The following is a 16,206-nucleotide window of genomic DNA, read 5'->3' on the forward strand; positions in this document are numbered from 1 at the left end:
TAATATGCTAAGATTTTTTCTTAGGAAGAAAAAAAACCTTAACCGTGGCAAAGAAAATTGTGTTGTTTTTGGAACAACCATTTGAATACAAGAAGGAAACTCTTGGTTGTATAACTAGAATATTCACCTGCAGGTGCAGGCAATAGGAAGTCATTCTTCACAGGCAGAACTTTCACAGCACAGAAGTACTAGATAGAGGGATAAACTCAGAGTTGGCCCTGGTACTGATGCCGAAGTGGCCAAAATGAGGTTCCACTCACTGTAGGGACCACCTTCATTGCCTGACATTCATATGACAAAATCACAGCTGGCTGGGACCCTAGGGCCTTGGAGACCAGGCCCTGACCTTGTGTAAGAATGTCTTACCCCTTGTCCCTGACAGATGGCCTGCCTGGCTCCAACAGAAACTCAGAAGCTCAGAAAACAGCACTGCTAACTTCTGGACATCTCGGGAGGTCAAAAGCTTTCATTTAACTTTGTATCAAAATTTCTATCATTGGACCTTTACCTGTTGGTCTTAGTGTTGTCACACACCCCAGAGACCTGAAAAATCCATTCTTTTGATAGGATAACTTTTTGTGACATCTCTTATCAAGCTTTCCTTTCTTGGAACTAAACATGCCCAGTTTTTGCAATGATTTCATATTTGGCATGATTTCCAGAATCTTCACAATCTGTGTTTTCCTTTGCTAAGCAAGTCTGCCTTTCCAAAAAGCATAGCATCTTATGGCTATGTCCCCAGAAGTATATTGCGAGTAAAAATGTGATGAAACTGGAGCACCTGGGTGGCTCAGTGGTTGAACATCTGCCTTTGGCTCAGGTTGTGATCCCAGGGCCCTGGATTCGAATCCCCACAGGTAGCCTGCTTCTCTCTCTGCCTATGTCTCTGGCTCTCTGTATCTCTCATGAATAAATAAATAAAATCTTATTTTTAAAAAAAGTGATAAAACTATTCATTCCTATTAATAGTGAACAACTAATTTTAAACTATGTAGCTGTATTAATCAACCTAAAAATAGAACAGATGGGCTTTTTCTGCTTTTAGCCAGTGTTAGTTCCCATTAACTTATGAAAAAAATAGCAAAATCTTTTACATAGAAAATGATTCCAAGTAAAACTGATTTTTAAAACACATGGCTTCCCTGTAAGCTTTCATACATTCCACTCATACTTGCAATATAAATAATAAAATAGTTTGGCTTAAATTTAAATAGCAAGTGTACATGAGTACATGAAAAAAAGTACAAAATTTTACTGAGGTGGATTAACAAAGCAAACATAAAAATGTCTTTCTGGTTCAAAATGTTAAGTATTGTAAATATATTAAATTTCCTAAAAATATTTATTAGATGAATGTTTCTCATATAATATTACCTATGAAACTTTTTAAGGATCTTAGAAAGTGTTTCTAAAGGTTATCGAAAAACATGTTGGTAGAAACAGGTAAGACTTTTTTAAAAAGTGAGAGTTCATATCACTAATTGCTAAGACACAATGGGACTTCAAAGTAATCAATGGGACCTGTGTCTAGAGTATACAGAAATCAGAATTCATTACCCTGAAGCAGACCATGTATTGTATTAGAAAAAAAAATACGATTTTCCATCACAAGTCAGTAGACTTGTCAGTAGAAACATAGAATATTAATCTAGATAATCTTGGCTTCTTTTCCATTTCTGGTGGAATTATAAAATTGGCACAATCTTCCCAGAGAGAATTTCGGCAATATTTATCAAATCATTTAAAATATTCTACATTTTTATGTAGCAAATTCCTCTCTAGAACCCTTAAGAAAATAATCAGATATTTGGACCAAAAACAGTACTGAATAATTTACTTATATAGAAGAAAAAAGGGAAAAAAATGTATACATTCTAATAATAGTGGAAAGAATAAAAGTTATGTACCATATATTGACAAGCGAATACTGGCTTCTGCAAGGAGCAACTGCCAGACGCAATGCTTCAAATATAAATGAATTTCTTTTTAGTACAAACCAAGTGTTTCTGACCAGTGATGGCTCTTTATTTGTGATCCAAGTACCCGTCCGTGCTCCTTCCAGCATGTGACTCTGCTACTTTTAATCCATGGCTTCCAGTGAAGCTAGTCTCTTTCTAGCAAAAGGCAGAAAAGTCTTTGGAGTAACATACATATGAGATGTTACATGTCTGTCCTCCTGTTCATGTTCTGTGTGCAGGAGCTGATTCAGATGGCCACCTGTCCCAGCCAGGGGCTCTGGGAAGGAGACCTGAGCTATATGCACTGGATGAAAGAAAACCATTGGTGAAGAACTGAAGCTGTAGCGCCACATTCTCCCTTTGGAGCTCCAAATGGTACTGTTCTTTCTAGGCAGAGCACTACTACTCCCTCCTCCAGGGAAACCACCAAAATGCCCATCTCAAAATCAGGGTCTCTCAATGAGTGGCAGTTCTCTCCATCTGGATCTGGACTGAGGTTCCTTGTCGGTCTAGTAAACTGTGAACCAAAAAGACCATTAATTTCTTGCTTCACAGATAGATAACTTTAAGGGGAACAAAAGAAAAATATCATTTGGAAAAACTTAAGAAAGAAACAGAGCAATTAAAAAAATAATTAAAAAAAGAAACAGAGCAATTACTAGTCTATAGCAATTATGAAATATTCCTGCACAAACATTTGGGAAGCCCAAAGATTATTTTAAGGCTTAAGCAGTGAATGATTGTTTTTATTTTGCCAAAGTTCATACCATTCCATCAAGTGTCTATGAGACTTCTGTTCTTTTGCTTTCTAGTCAGTTCAATCTGCTAATTACTGCTTACAAAGTTCTTTTCTAGATGCTCTACTTCTCTCTTAATTGTGGCCACTTTGAAATCATTTGAAAAAAATCATGTGGGTCAGAAGATAACATCCTTAATCTACTCTTTGCCATAAAACTAATTTAATTTTATTCCAGGGACAGATCTGTTCAGCCTATCGTTCCCAGTCATTTCCAGCCTTCTTTTACTATTCGGGATGCAGAAGTAGTCACTTTCCAAGCATATAAACCTTTATTATCTGGACTCTCTGTTCTCACCATCTCTGCTTTTACCTCAGCCTAAGCTCATTTCTATTACAATAATTTTTAGTGCTTTCTTTAAAAAAATCAGCTTTATTGAGGTATAATTGACATATAAAAACTGTTAAGATATTTAAAGTGATTTGTAGTGATTTGATATACATATACCTTGTGAAAGGATTGCCCCAATCTAGTTAATTAACACATCTATCACCACATATGTTTTCGTGTTTCGTTTTTTGTTTTGTTCTGTTTTATTTGGGGAGAAGATTTACGTTTCACTCTTTTAGCAAATTTCAGTTCTACCATACAGTGTTAATGTGGTCACAGTATTTTACATTAAACCCTCAGAACTTATTCATTTATTTATAGAGATTTTAAATTTTATTTTTCTTGTTCTTTTTTAAATCACTAGCCTCTAGTCCTTAATTAATTCAATCCCATTCTTTGTAGTTCAGTGTTATCATGGTTACTGCTCTAAATTTTATCTCTGTAGAGCTGAATCTATGGCACACATTTTTATATGTAATATATTATCATATTTCTTGTTCTGAATTTTTTGTATCTTTTGAGCCAAGAGGAAATCAAAGATGGAAAACATTTCAATATGTCCAGATGGTTAGATATTTTTGTTTGTTTCTAATTTCGCTTCTATTTTATTATAGTGTACTCAATGTATTTGATTTTTATTATTTCAAATGTTAAATGTACTTATGCTTTTATTTTGGCCTATTATAAGTTCATTACTTTTGCAAATGTTGTAAGAGCACTTTGCAAAGAGATGCATTCCCTGTTGGATATAATGCTTACTACCCATCTTTATATAAAGATGTTTCATTTACAAGTTCATTTTCCTTTGAATTAATATTTCAGTTATCAAAAAAGTTGTCTTTGTCTCCAAGTAACTTTTTCAGAAAGATCTAAATATATACTATAATTATAAGTTGTTGCATAATTATTTTTCCATTCCCTTTATGTTTATGATTTGTACCTGGTTAAAGAAATCTTGATTAGGACTTTGTAGGGTCTTTGTACTTATGTTTAAAGAAATTTGCCATCTGAGTTGTTTCTGGAGAGGTACACATTAGTTCTTGACATCGAATTTCATTTAGGCTCAGGTTGTCACTACTTCTGAAAGATGTTATATGGTTTGATTAGGTGGCTATGCCTTAGTTTATATACTTAAGGTTAATTTTCATTGTTTTTGATCATTTCAGTAATTTCAGGCAGAAATTTACATAAAACAACTTCATCCTCTTACCAGAATTGCATGGTGTGCTGAGTCTTTGCCTGTCTAAAAAATCTTCTTTGTTGCTTTCAGACATGAAATATTATTTAGATTAACACATATTCTTGAATCACAGTATTTTTCTTTTGTCCTTTGAATTTCTCATTGACCTCTAGTACCTGATTTTGCAAAATCTGAAGAGAGCCTTAGTTTTGCTTTCCATGTAAGTAACCTGTTACTATTCTTGAGTATTGAAGTTCAAGACTTACTCCAAGGTGATGGTGGGAAGTATAACAGCTCAAATCCTCATATTTCTGCATGGCTCAGTAAAATGAGAACACCTCAGTAAAATGAGGTGATTGTTGTCACCTCAGTGAAGCAGTTTAAAGTAGTCTCTGTCCCTCCTCACTCCTCACTGAAAGAAAGGCTGATGAGAGCATCCTTTGTTTCCCCTGTTGGGTGGTAATCTACAAAAGACCATTGCACACATTTGGCCATGTACCCTGCTGCTTTTCCTTTTAGGTACCTGCCCATAAAAGTAAATATATTCTTTTTATTTCCATGCTAGGTAAACTGCCCCTTTGTGGAAAGATCTGCTGTCTCCAGCTATCTATCTACAATTGACTGGTAAATTCATTTTAAGAAATTATGAAACACCCAATGTCCTCCAATCAAGACATAACTTGAGGCTATATTCAAATGTCCAATTGTCCCTTGCATTTATTTCAATTAACAAGAAATCAAGGGTAGGCAAAGAGATAACTAATAAGCTTCTACAAAACTGCCACAAAGATAAGTCTTTGTTTTTATCTATTTTTATTAATTTTGTTTCCCTGGTTCCTGGTGAAGTATTTTGTTCTGCAGATATGAACTGTAAATGATTTTTTTTTGCAATTTTTTTTTTTTGCAATTTTTTTTTTTTTTTTTTTTTTGCTGGATAAATGGGTAATTCCAGATGGGGGATTACATGTCTTCATGGCCTTATCTCTCTTTTGTTCTCATGTGTGCATTTGTTTGTTCAATTTGTGAAGTACTGTGCCAGATTCCAGACTCTGCATCACTCTGCATCACCATCTTCCCTGGTGTAAGAAGAGCATTGTCACTTCTAAGATGGAATTTACCTTGTGAAAGTTGTTCACTGGAGCCACTCTCTTGACTCTTCTCTCTGATATTGAGGCCATGTCTTTTGATAACTTCTGCCACCAAAACTCAGCCTTATTTAGTGGGCTGCCACTTGCCACATTGATAAACCATCCCTCCCGAGGGATGAACACCACTGTTGAGATGGCTCCACCTATTACTGTTACCTGAATGATGGCATCTGATTAGCATGTTGGCCTTAGGTGCCTTTCCCCAGCCTGATCTTATATACTTGGTATATGGCTGAAATTCTCAAAGTGACTGTCAATTTAGTGACTTTTGCGATTTTAATCATAAATGCAAGTTGTCTCTTATTCTGTATTTCAGAGAAGAGATGATAGACCACACATGTCCTCAAGCTCCCACCCTCATCATAACTCTTGAATTATAAACTTTAAAAGTAGTAAATATCTAGATCTCTAAAACCTTAGAAAAAGGAAAAAATAGAATAAAAGCAAGTTTGTTTTTTTTCCACAGCAAACACACATTCAGGGTTTCTCTGCCCATGATTGTAAAGTTACAGGAAACTAATCTGTGCTTTCCCACCCATTGTACAACTGAACTATTTGTGTTTCCATAATACATAGTTGAGTTAATTAAATTAGTCTATACATCAAATCCTTGGGAGAGAAAGAAGAAAGAGCAAATACATTGTTTTATTATGAGTATTATATTTGTCTTGTTTTCTTTCACAAAGAGAAGGGATGTAAAATCACTTACGCCTGGAGCGTATCCTGCCTTTCAAAAACATATGAGAAATTCCTATGAATCTCTAATACTATTTATATATTATCTTTTTGTCAAGTTTAATGTAAACTAACATTTATTTTACTAATTTTGCTATCAGTTCTCTGCATTTGAACAGCACCCACATTCCCAATCACTATTCCAAATATATAGTATCATAGTAAGAGAGCACATTGGTTCTCAAGACCAGAGATGTAATGAGTCATTTAATTCAAAGATAAAGGGTATGATATGGATGGAATCAGTAATGCCAAAACCACTGACAGCATCTGAAGTAGGCTTTTGAATAATGATTTGTGTTAACCAGTCCCAGGTACTCATGAATGGAATATAAAAGCACAGCAAAATAGAAATAAAAGCTAACCAGATATCACTCTTTCCAGCAGCCCACTAATACATGCCTAGCATGCATTTCCCATATCTGCAGATAAAAGTAAATTAGCTATAATAAGTTGCTAACTGAGCATTAACTGAGAGTAGGAAGTAGTCCTACTATTTGGAAATGCAAAGATATTTAAATTTATAATACTAACTCTACTATAGCAATTCTGAATCCAAAAGCAATTTGTATTTTGTTGTTGTACATGTTTATGTAAAAGAAAGAACATAATGAGCTGAAGTTTTTCCCCCAAAGGAACTTGACCTCCTTAGTGGGGGAAAAAAAAGAAGAAGAAGAAAAAAAGATACAATGAAAAACAGCTGTTTGGCCTAAAGGAAAGGAAGGATTCCCCAATGACAAATTTACAATCAAGAGAAAATCAGGTCCAAAGAAATGAAATAAAGACAGCCAATGGGATTGTCTCTAAATTTATATAAAATAGTTTGAGTATCAAAGGACAGGAAAGAGAAATGTCTCCAAAGAACCAAACATTACAGTAACTCTCCAAAAGGAACAAAGAGGAAAGAAGAAACAAAATGTAGTACTTGTATATATTATGCACTTCTGAACTTTCTTTTAAATGGCCACAAAATTCCCGTGCATCTTTAGCATATATTTAACATAGCTACAGCAAGCATGGATTGATGCTACACCCAGACTCTAAACACACCACAACCTGCATCTCAGAGACATCAAATAGTAACAAAAAATAAACAACATTTCTGAGACAATAAGGAAGTGGAATAAAAAACATGGATTAAAATTACAGATCCCAGTTCTTCAGCAATTAAATTAAAACCAAAACATGCAGAGGAATCAGAATCAGAAGTGGTAGTGAAATCTGGGTTTGCCCTGATCAGCTCAATCCATTCAGAACCTACAAACATGATATTCTATTTTCATATAAAATAATTATTACTGCTTATGAATGGCACAGGTATTTTCAATTTGCCACTCTTTGCTCTCATAGCAACAGCCTAAAATCTTTAAAAATCTACCAAGTGCCTATGCTATGTTACTATATAGGTTAGTGTAAATACCAAGTGCCTCACAAACTTTTAGATATTTAAAATAGAATTCAGGATTTGAAGATGACTCAAAAGTCTCACAATATAATCCTAAGACCCTTGTTTAATAAATATATTTTAGTTTAGTTTGCTTTAGTGTAAAAACGTCAAAAGAGAGGGTTCTTTTTCCAGCCAATTGATTCAGTTCAATTCTTTCAGGAGGGGTGGAGAGATTAAATCTTCATAGCATTAAGATCTCATGGCATCCTAAGGACTCCATCTGCAGTTATCACTTTGTGTGCCTGCCCTCAGTTTCTGTCATTAACTTTTTCCCTTCACCTGCCACAACATGAAATGGTTATGAGCATTGTACACACTTCCTTCTGAATCAAAATGAAATTTTGCCAAACTGTGCAGTCGGAGGAGTAGCTTGAAGGCCTACATTAAGTCAAAGGATGACAACTTTTGAGAATATTTTCTCTAATAAAACATGATTTTTTTCTTTTTTTTAGAAAAGAATTCCAACTTGTTATTATAAGATTTCCTTTAATTATCTCTTAATGCTATTAATAGGAGACTCATTGCTTGGTGTTCCATAAAGATTACACACAAATGCAACAAAAACCCCATATATAAAATTGTTCTAATTGACATAATAGCAAAAAAAATGGGGATGTGAGTAATTAATGATAAGATGACATTTAAAAAATACTATTCCCAATGGCAATAAATGATTTCTATATGAGTAATAACATGTACACAAAATGAATAATAACTGGGCCATGTTTTTAAGCATATGCTTATACCAAAAAGAAAGAGAATAATGATGATTGCATCTCAAATCAATAGCAGAAAAGAATTGCAGATGTTATGGCTCCTAACCACAGGAGGCAGGAGCCCTGAGCAAGGAAACTCTGGTGGCTGAAATTGCTGAACACACATTCTGAAACAAAGAGACACTAAAACTGGAAGAGAATTCTGAAGTGCCAGGAGAGGCAAAGCAAGCCTCCAAAGTGAAACTCACAGAATTTTCTTCATCCGCTTTACGTGAAATTTAAATTATGTATGACGGAATTGTGTGGTCTGACTAGATTCAGGGGAGGGGCGGACAGGACAGCAAATAATTTTTTGAGGCAATAGAAAGAAAATTGCTCTTCTGTCATAGGACTAATCATAATATTTGTGCATAAATGTAAAAAAATTGGAGAAGAGAGCTAGGGGCTGTTGCAGATGGTGCATGTGGAAAAGGTTTTATCCGTATAACAATCTCAAAGGCAAACTTGATCACACCCTATAAGGAAATAGCCACAAATGCAGTAAGCTCTATAAATGGTTCTTACAGTCCACATTCCGCCAGCCACAGTGGATGAGGGACACCTGTTGAAATATTAAAACCAGGGTACAAGAAGGAGATTTACCTAATATTCTTAAATATATTTAGATTTCTGTATGTTGAAGATACCAATTCCAAAATGTTTCCCACTGAATTTATGCAGCAGATATATTTGCTTAATAAACATGAGAAAATAAGTGAATTATTCTTGAATAAAGGCAGGAAAGTAAATTAGCTATAATTTGAAGAAATGCAAGGATAATTCATTATTTTCCCATATTTATTAAGTGAATATATATTGCAGATATATATGTATTTATGCACATATGACCTCAGAACAGCATAAAATGAGCAGTGTAACATTGAGCTGCGAGGATTCCAGCTAAAAGTGAAAACCCTTGATGTGACACTTTAGTTTTTCCATCCTCATTCTCAATTAACACCAAATGTTCCTTATGTATTTTTTAATCCTGAAAATAGCTTATAAGCCTACCTTCTCTCCTGATTGTTTCCTTTCATATCATATAATTGCATATAATTATAACAAATCTTTAACAGATTCAAAAGGATTTCATTATATTTTGAACTAAACTTACTTTAAGAGGAATCCAATTTGTTTTTTCTCCCTGAGGTAATGTAAGTGGATTTGATAAAGACTTAAGCATTTTGTTTTAACTGAATAAAATAGTTGTTTCTGCAAAGGCTAATATAATCTTGAGCTTTATCAATTGAATATGACATCTAAAATGAGGAAGCTAAGAATCTCTCTCTACTCCATTTAGATCATTGTTGAAATATTTGTCCACTCTGGGGACTGTGCTTTCAGAAAGACATCAGTGAATTTGAGTTTTTACAGAAAAGGGTGATGTATTTGATAAGGAATTCAAAATTATGCTCAAGGGGAACCATTGGTTGAGCTACCCTAATAGACCTGGTAGGCCCAGTTATTCCATATTTCTATGAATAAATTCATTAGATTATGGATAATATTCTTATATAATGTGTGTCAAGTACATTGAAGTGAGAAATTCCATGATTTCTCATTCAAGTTAGAAGTCAAAGTTGTAAGTCAAAATAAGTTAATAAACCAAACTTGAATTTATAATTTAATTATTTCACAGAGCTAAAATGTACATTTTAGCCTCACTTATTTTTGGCAAGAGTTATGATTTTTTTCTTCCATCTATAAAAAACAGAATTTTGACACTCTTATAGAAAATTAAACTTTTTATAGGAGCTCATTTTTCTATATTCTGTGGATGCCTAGATTTTACAAAGCAAATCTATTTTTAGAATATAATTGGAAGAAAGGAATTTTTTCAGAAAAGTTAAAAATATTTAAATATTTCCAGCAAGGAGTAGGACATTGGAGTTGTGGTGATGATAGATTTGAGGGGTCTTATCCAGGAAAACACAGATAGGACTCAGATACAGATGTGTGATGAGGAGGAGGAATTTCAATGAAGACACGTTCCCCTCCCCCCTTCTTTAAAAACTAAGGTGAAGGAAATGATGTCTTCAGAATTACAGCATTTTACCAAAACCATATATTATATATAGTTGAAACATTCCTTACAGTTTCACTAAGACTTGCCATTCCAGGAAAACATTTTTTTTTTCTCTATGCCACAACACTTGCCATGTTTTTTCCCCAACATCACATCTAGTCCCTTCCCTTTAAAATCCACCCTTTCCTTCCCAACTGGAATTCACCTTTCTTAAAGACACATTTCAGCCATTTAAGTGAAGAACATACTGTAATTTATTAATCTGCCTTCATATTCTTTCCATATAGAACGACTGCTTTCTCTTCATTCTTGCAATAGTTGCTTTCACTTTAGAGATCTTCAGAGCAGTCATCCCTTTTCTTTATCCCATAGTGCTAACATAATATGCAATTATTTCTTCATTTCACTTGGTTGCCTGATTATTAGATGCTTTCTCTACTTGTGTGGGTGAACTAACTATAAAAACATTTCTGCCATATCCCTTTGGATACTTTTCTTTGTTTTCACTTTATTTTCCTATTTTTCTTCAAAAGATTTTATTACCACAACTAAGTAAATAATAGAACAAATATTTCCTAGGAAAATGTTTGAATGCCTGTTGGGAAAAAAAATATCCATAGTCTATAAGGAAATATCCTAAGTTTTTACCTATAATATGCGTACCCCTATGCAAATATAAAATCAGCAGTGGGTAACTTTTTGTATTTGTTACATTTCTCATAGGTTGTATTTAATTCTTCTATGATACCTACATTTATTATATAGCAATTCCAAATAAAACCCAATACTGCAAAACAACTGAACAGAACATATACTAAGAAAAAAAATCCTCTAAATTTAAGTAAAAAAAAAAAAAAAAAAAAAAAGGAAAACAAATTGGGGATATTCATGTGATAACCTGAATTTATTTCTTTAGAAATTTCCCTTACTTACCCATGAATGCTTACACTGTAATTAATAGGATAATCATTTTCAATTTCAGCTCATTAGAATCTCTGAGATGGGAATTTAGGATTACCAGTCATCCCACATGACAATCTAAGTGAGGAGCTAGTATGAGTAGGCTTTTAGGGGAGGTCCTAGCCAGTGTTGAGTGACCTTTGTTGAATCATGAGCCAATGAATGAAAGGCTAATCAAGTAACTTGTTCAGGGAATATTTTTTGTCCTGAAAAACAGAAGAATGACACAATATTTTTACTTATTTTATGCCTTTTCATCTAAAAGAAAAGTAGAAGAGGAAGGGACTACTCCATTTAGAGATAAGAAATGTTATATTACAAAAACAGAGAGAACAAAGAGATTATACAAGAGGATTGTAATGGAGGCTTTCAAAAGTACTTCACTCCAATATAGGCCAAGCCCTGTTTGCTGTTTTCATCCTAGTTGATTAACAGGAGAAATCTTACTTGTTGGTAAAATTAATTCACTCAGACTGATTGCCTAAGATCTCGTAGTAGCAAAAATCTTTCTCTGAGAACATTTGCTAATGTCTACATAAAAACTATTTCTATCATAGCTTCTTTAAAGTAAAACACATAAATTACATTCTCTTACTGAATGCATTCACTGTAAAGGCAGGACTCTGATTATTTGTATGACTTATGTTCTATTGTCACTGCAAATGTTATTTTTCTAAGCGTTTATAGAGTTATTTCCTAAAAATGAAAGGTAGGCTTCCCAAAAATCACAGAGTAATAAGTTTTCTATAAACTGACAAGCTATTGCAACTGGGGAAATATTGTTCTGGAATTGAAAAACATTTCAGTTATTTGGAAGTATTTAAATCTATAATGAAACATGAAATACTGTGTTTTAAATGTTAGGAAAAATGAATGAATGATGAATGAATGAATGAATGAATGAATCTTTTAGGAAATGGATCTTTCAGGAAACCATACTGATGGCTTTTTATTGCTGTTATAGAAATTGTAAATCAAACCCTAAAATATTGTCTTTAGTTCATTAAGGATCATAAGTACAATGAGACTAATTACCAATTCTGGAACATTTCTAGTTGTGTCTTTATCAGAGACATGGAATTAATTGTCCCTTCATGCATATACCACTATTTTGAAGGAACAGAACTCTCAATTTCATCAAAGCCCAGGTCCTTGTCTTCTAATACCTTTTTGTGCTTGTATTCTTTCAATTTTTCTTCTAAATAATTTAAAGCATCATATATTTGTCCCTTTTGAATTTTCCCATCAACCATATGGGAGAGGAATATGATAAAAAAAAAACCAGGGTGACTTATTTCACTTGACATAATACCCTCTAGGTCCATCCATATTGTCCCAAATTGCAAGATCTCATCCTTTTTTATGAATGCATAATTCTGTGTGTGTGTGTGTACATCTTCTTTATCCATTCATCTATTAATAGACACTTAGATTGCTTTCATATCTCGCCTATTGTAAATAATGTTGCAGTAAACATATGAGTGATATATCTTTTCTAATTAGTGATTTTGTTTTCTTTGGGTAAATACACATTAGGCTACTTCTATGGTTTTGATAACCATCTATATGCTGATAACTCATAAACCAAATCTACAGCCTCGAATTTTCTCCTGAACTCCAAACCTCTCCTTTAACTGGATACAGCCTATTTATTCCACAGGCATCTTAAAATCAATTTATCTAAATATGTACCTATTATCTTCTCCCATTAGTTTATTCTCCTATCGTAATCCCTAAACCAGGGAATAGCATCAGCTTCTACCTCATTGCTCAATCTGGTGATCTGTATATATCATTAACCTCTCCCCATACACCCACACATCCACTCATCTTTGCTTCTACTATTACTTCCCTAATCCAGACTACTATCCTCTTTTGTCTAAACCCTTATTTTTGCCCAGTTTCCTAAATATGCACTATTTTCTTCCAATCTATCATCCACATTACAGTATAATCTCTCTAGAACTTTTTTCTCAACAGTTTAGTGTTTCAAAAGCATCACTTCACCCTTTGAAAAAATTCAAATTCCTTGACATGATTTTACAATAGCAAAAGCAAAACTTTTTTACAATAGCTTTTTAACCAGATCCCAGCTTTCCTTTGTCACTTTCCCTCTACTAAATTCCACCCCAACTTCATAGACCTTTGTCCAGTAACTTGGAAATATCACACACTCTCCAAGTCTGTTTCTCTATGTAGCCTCCCAATGATATATTTATCCTCCATTCTTCCTACAACTAATTCGAACTCATCCTTCAGGTTTCAACCAAGAGGTTTTCCTGCCAGAAGTCTTGCCTGATCCCCTAACTTGAACTTTCATATCACAATACAAACAACACTCTACTAGAATTGGTTTTGTTAATCCAAATGTGGCCTACAAGCTCAGAAAGAACAGGACATGTGTCTATCTTGAGCATCACAGCTGCCCCAGCACCTGGCAGCCAGAGTTATTGGCACTTAGTAGTTACTCAACACATTAAGGTCAAATAGATGAATTTTGGGGGGCAAAGTCCAGAATATGAGTTTTGTTCCTATTACATTACTAGGTTAGTTCATTAGTCAAGGATAAAAGAAAGCAGATGCCAACATCTGAAACTATTTTTAAAGGTCTAGGGAACAGATTTTCAAAATGGATTTATATGGTCTTCAATCTCCTCTCTTAGCAACTTAGAACAGTCAGATATCAATTGGTATCCTTTTTCACACCAGAATTTAGGAAAAGCCAAACTATTAAAAATGTTTTTTATCTCCTTATTGGTCATCATTCCCAATTTTAATAGAGATGTTAAATTAAATTTTAATTAAATTTTAATTTCTTTCTGTTAATTAATGTGTTGGTTTGCTATTGTTATTTTGCTCAGACTCTTTGCCTAATAAAGATTGATTGACTCAGCCTTCCATCTTGAGATCTGGAATCAGTTTACTGGTAGTTTACTGGAACAGAGCCAGAGTTGTCCTTATTCATTTGACATAAATAGCTGTTTGTGACAGTAGCTGTGTGATTTACGATGGTCTAGTGCTAATTTACTAATGGTATTGGATGGATGGATTTAACTTCCCCAAAGAAAATATTGAGTCTGATCTAAGTCAAGCCCATTATGATCTCGTATCATTAATCCATATTTCAAACCGTACCTTTTACTAACATTACAATTTGGATAAATGCTATTCAAAGGAATACACTAAAGTGAATAATTAGAATGGTGGCTTTGTGGTGATAAGGTAATTTTAATTTCTTTTTTTCCTATCTGGTTATTTCATATTCATTTATAGGATATGTGTAGCTGATAATAAGTTGGTTTTCATTTCTCCTTTCTTTTCAGATAGATAGATATGGATATATAAATATTGATGTGGAGGTATGGGTGTAGATGTAAATAGATATAAATATGGATATGATATAGATGATATACAGATACGTATAGGTATAGATTTGAGATATATATAGAGAGAGATAGAAATATATCTATAGATATACATATACTGCTTTTTTATTATATCAATTTCTGTAAACTGTCCTAGTGTTTAGTGGTATGCTTCATTTATGATTACTGGTATGCTTAAGTGTCTCTTAGTATTAATATTTAGGGGATCCCTGGGTGGCGCAGTGGTTTGGCGCCTGCCTTTGGCCCAGGGCGCGATCCTGGAAACCCGGGATCGAATCCCACATCAGGCTCCGGGTGCATGGAGCCTGCTTCTCCCTCTGCCTGTGTCTCTGCCTTTCTCTCTCTCTCTCTGTGACTATCATAAATAAATAAAAATTTAAAAAATAATAATAATAATTAAAAAACATTGGCCATTTGAGAATTCTTTTTTTTTAATTTATCATATTGTTGAAAATAAGGAAACAGTTTAGAAGATCTCAATCCAAAACTCTATGTGAAATTTTCACTTTTGAAGCCACAGTTTCTAAAACTAATACCTTTTTTTTTTTTTTAATGTGGCCTGGGTCTTAAATTTGTAGTATAAGGTTGTTTTGTTTTCCCCACAGAAATAGTAAGGAAAACCTGAAGTTCCTTCTTTTAATGTTCACTTACACAGAAAGAGATGCATATATATTTTTTAGTGTCCCAGACTTTTAGAACAGCTCATTAGTGCCATTTAGCATGTAATAGATATTTTGGCTAAAGAAGTTTGTGGGTTTTACAAATAATTTCTTCCTCCCACACACCAAATTTAACAGTTTTATAGTCTTTTACAACTTCCACCCCCATTCATGCACCTCATCATTATACCAAGAGCCAAACTTTAATGATTTTTGTTGCCTCTAGCACCAAATACATGTTCAGAAGTGATGCACCCCAAACTCTGATTAAATGCCATGCTTTACTGATGAAAAACAGGTCCACTGAGTAAGTAATAATGATGAGTGAGATTTCATGCTGTTTTACTGCCAACAGACCATCAGAAATGGAGTTCAGTTCATATAAAAACAGGTTTCCACCAAACAAGTCAGGATGGCTGGCAGCCTTGGTAAACATGTAAATGAACTTGATAACCCTCCCTATTTGGAGAATTCATATAAAATACTCTCCTGCTTGCTTTATTTGGCTTGGTTTAAAATGTCAAGGGATTTGCAATGGGGCCATTAGCTTCTAAACTCCTAAATTAACTAACTGTGTATTATGATAGCTGACCTGGACCTGAAGCACAATATGCAGGGACTCAAAGAAACCTGAGAAACACAACAGAATCTAATGTTTTACCAAGAATAATGGATAAGTAGTTAAAAGATAACATTATTACAGGGCAAAACATAAAGAATTAGTTTCACAGACAATTATATCTTGTGATTATTAACAAGATATAATGATATGATCTTAATAACAATACATATTTATTGATCACCTAGTATTTATTAGACCCAGTG

At 33.8% G+C, this 16,206-nt stretch overlaps 1 long non-coding RNA gene across 1 annotated transcript in view; it reads right to left on the reverse strand.

Moving 5' to 3' along the window:
* Positions 1-2,021: 2,021 nt before the first annotated feature.
* Positions 2,022-16,206, reverse strand: part of LOC140608348 (uncharacterized) — a 106,323-nt gene continuing 92,138 nt past the window's right edge. Inside the window, exon 4 of the long non-coding RNA XR_012010361.1 lies at positions 2,022-2,475. This is a non-coding gene — a long non-coding RNA (uncharacterized lncRNA). The remainder of the gene's footprint in view (positions 2,476-16,206) is intronic.

The sequence above is a fragment of the Canis lupus genome, chromosome 17, assembly GCF_048164855.1.
Source record: "Canis lupus baileyi chromosome 17, mCanLup2.hap1, whole genome shotgun sequence".
Lineage (NCBI taxonomy): Eukaryota > Metazoa > Chordata > Mammalia > Carnivora > Canidae > Canis > Canis lupus.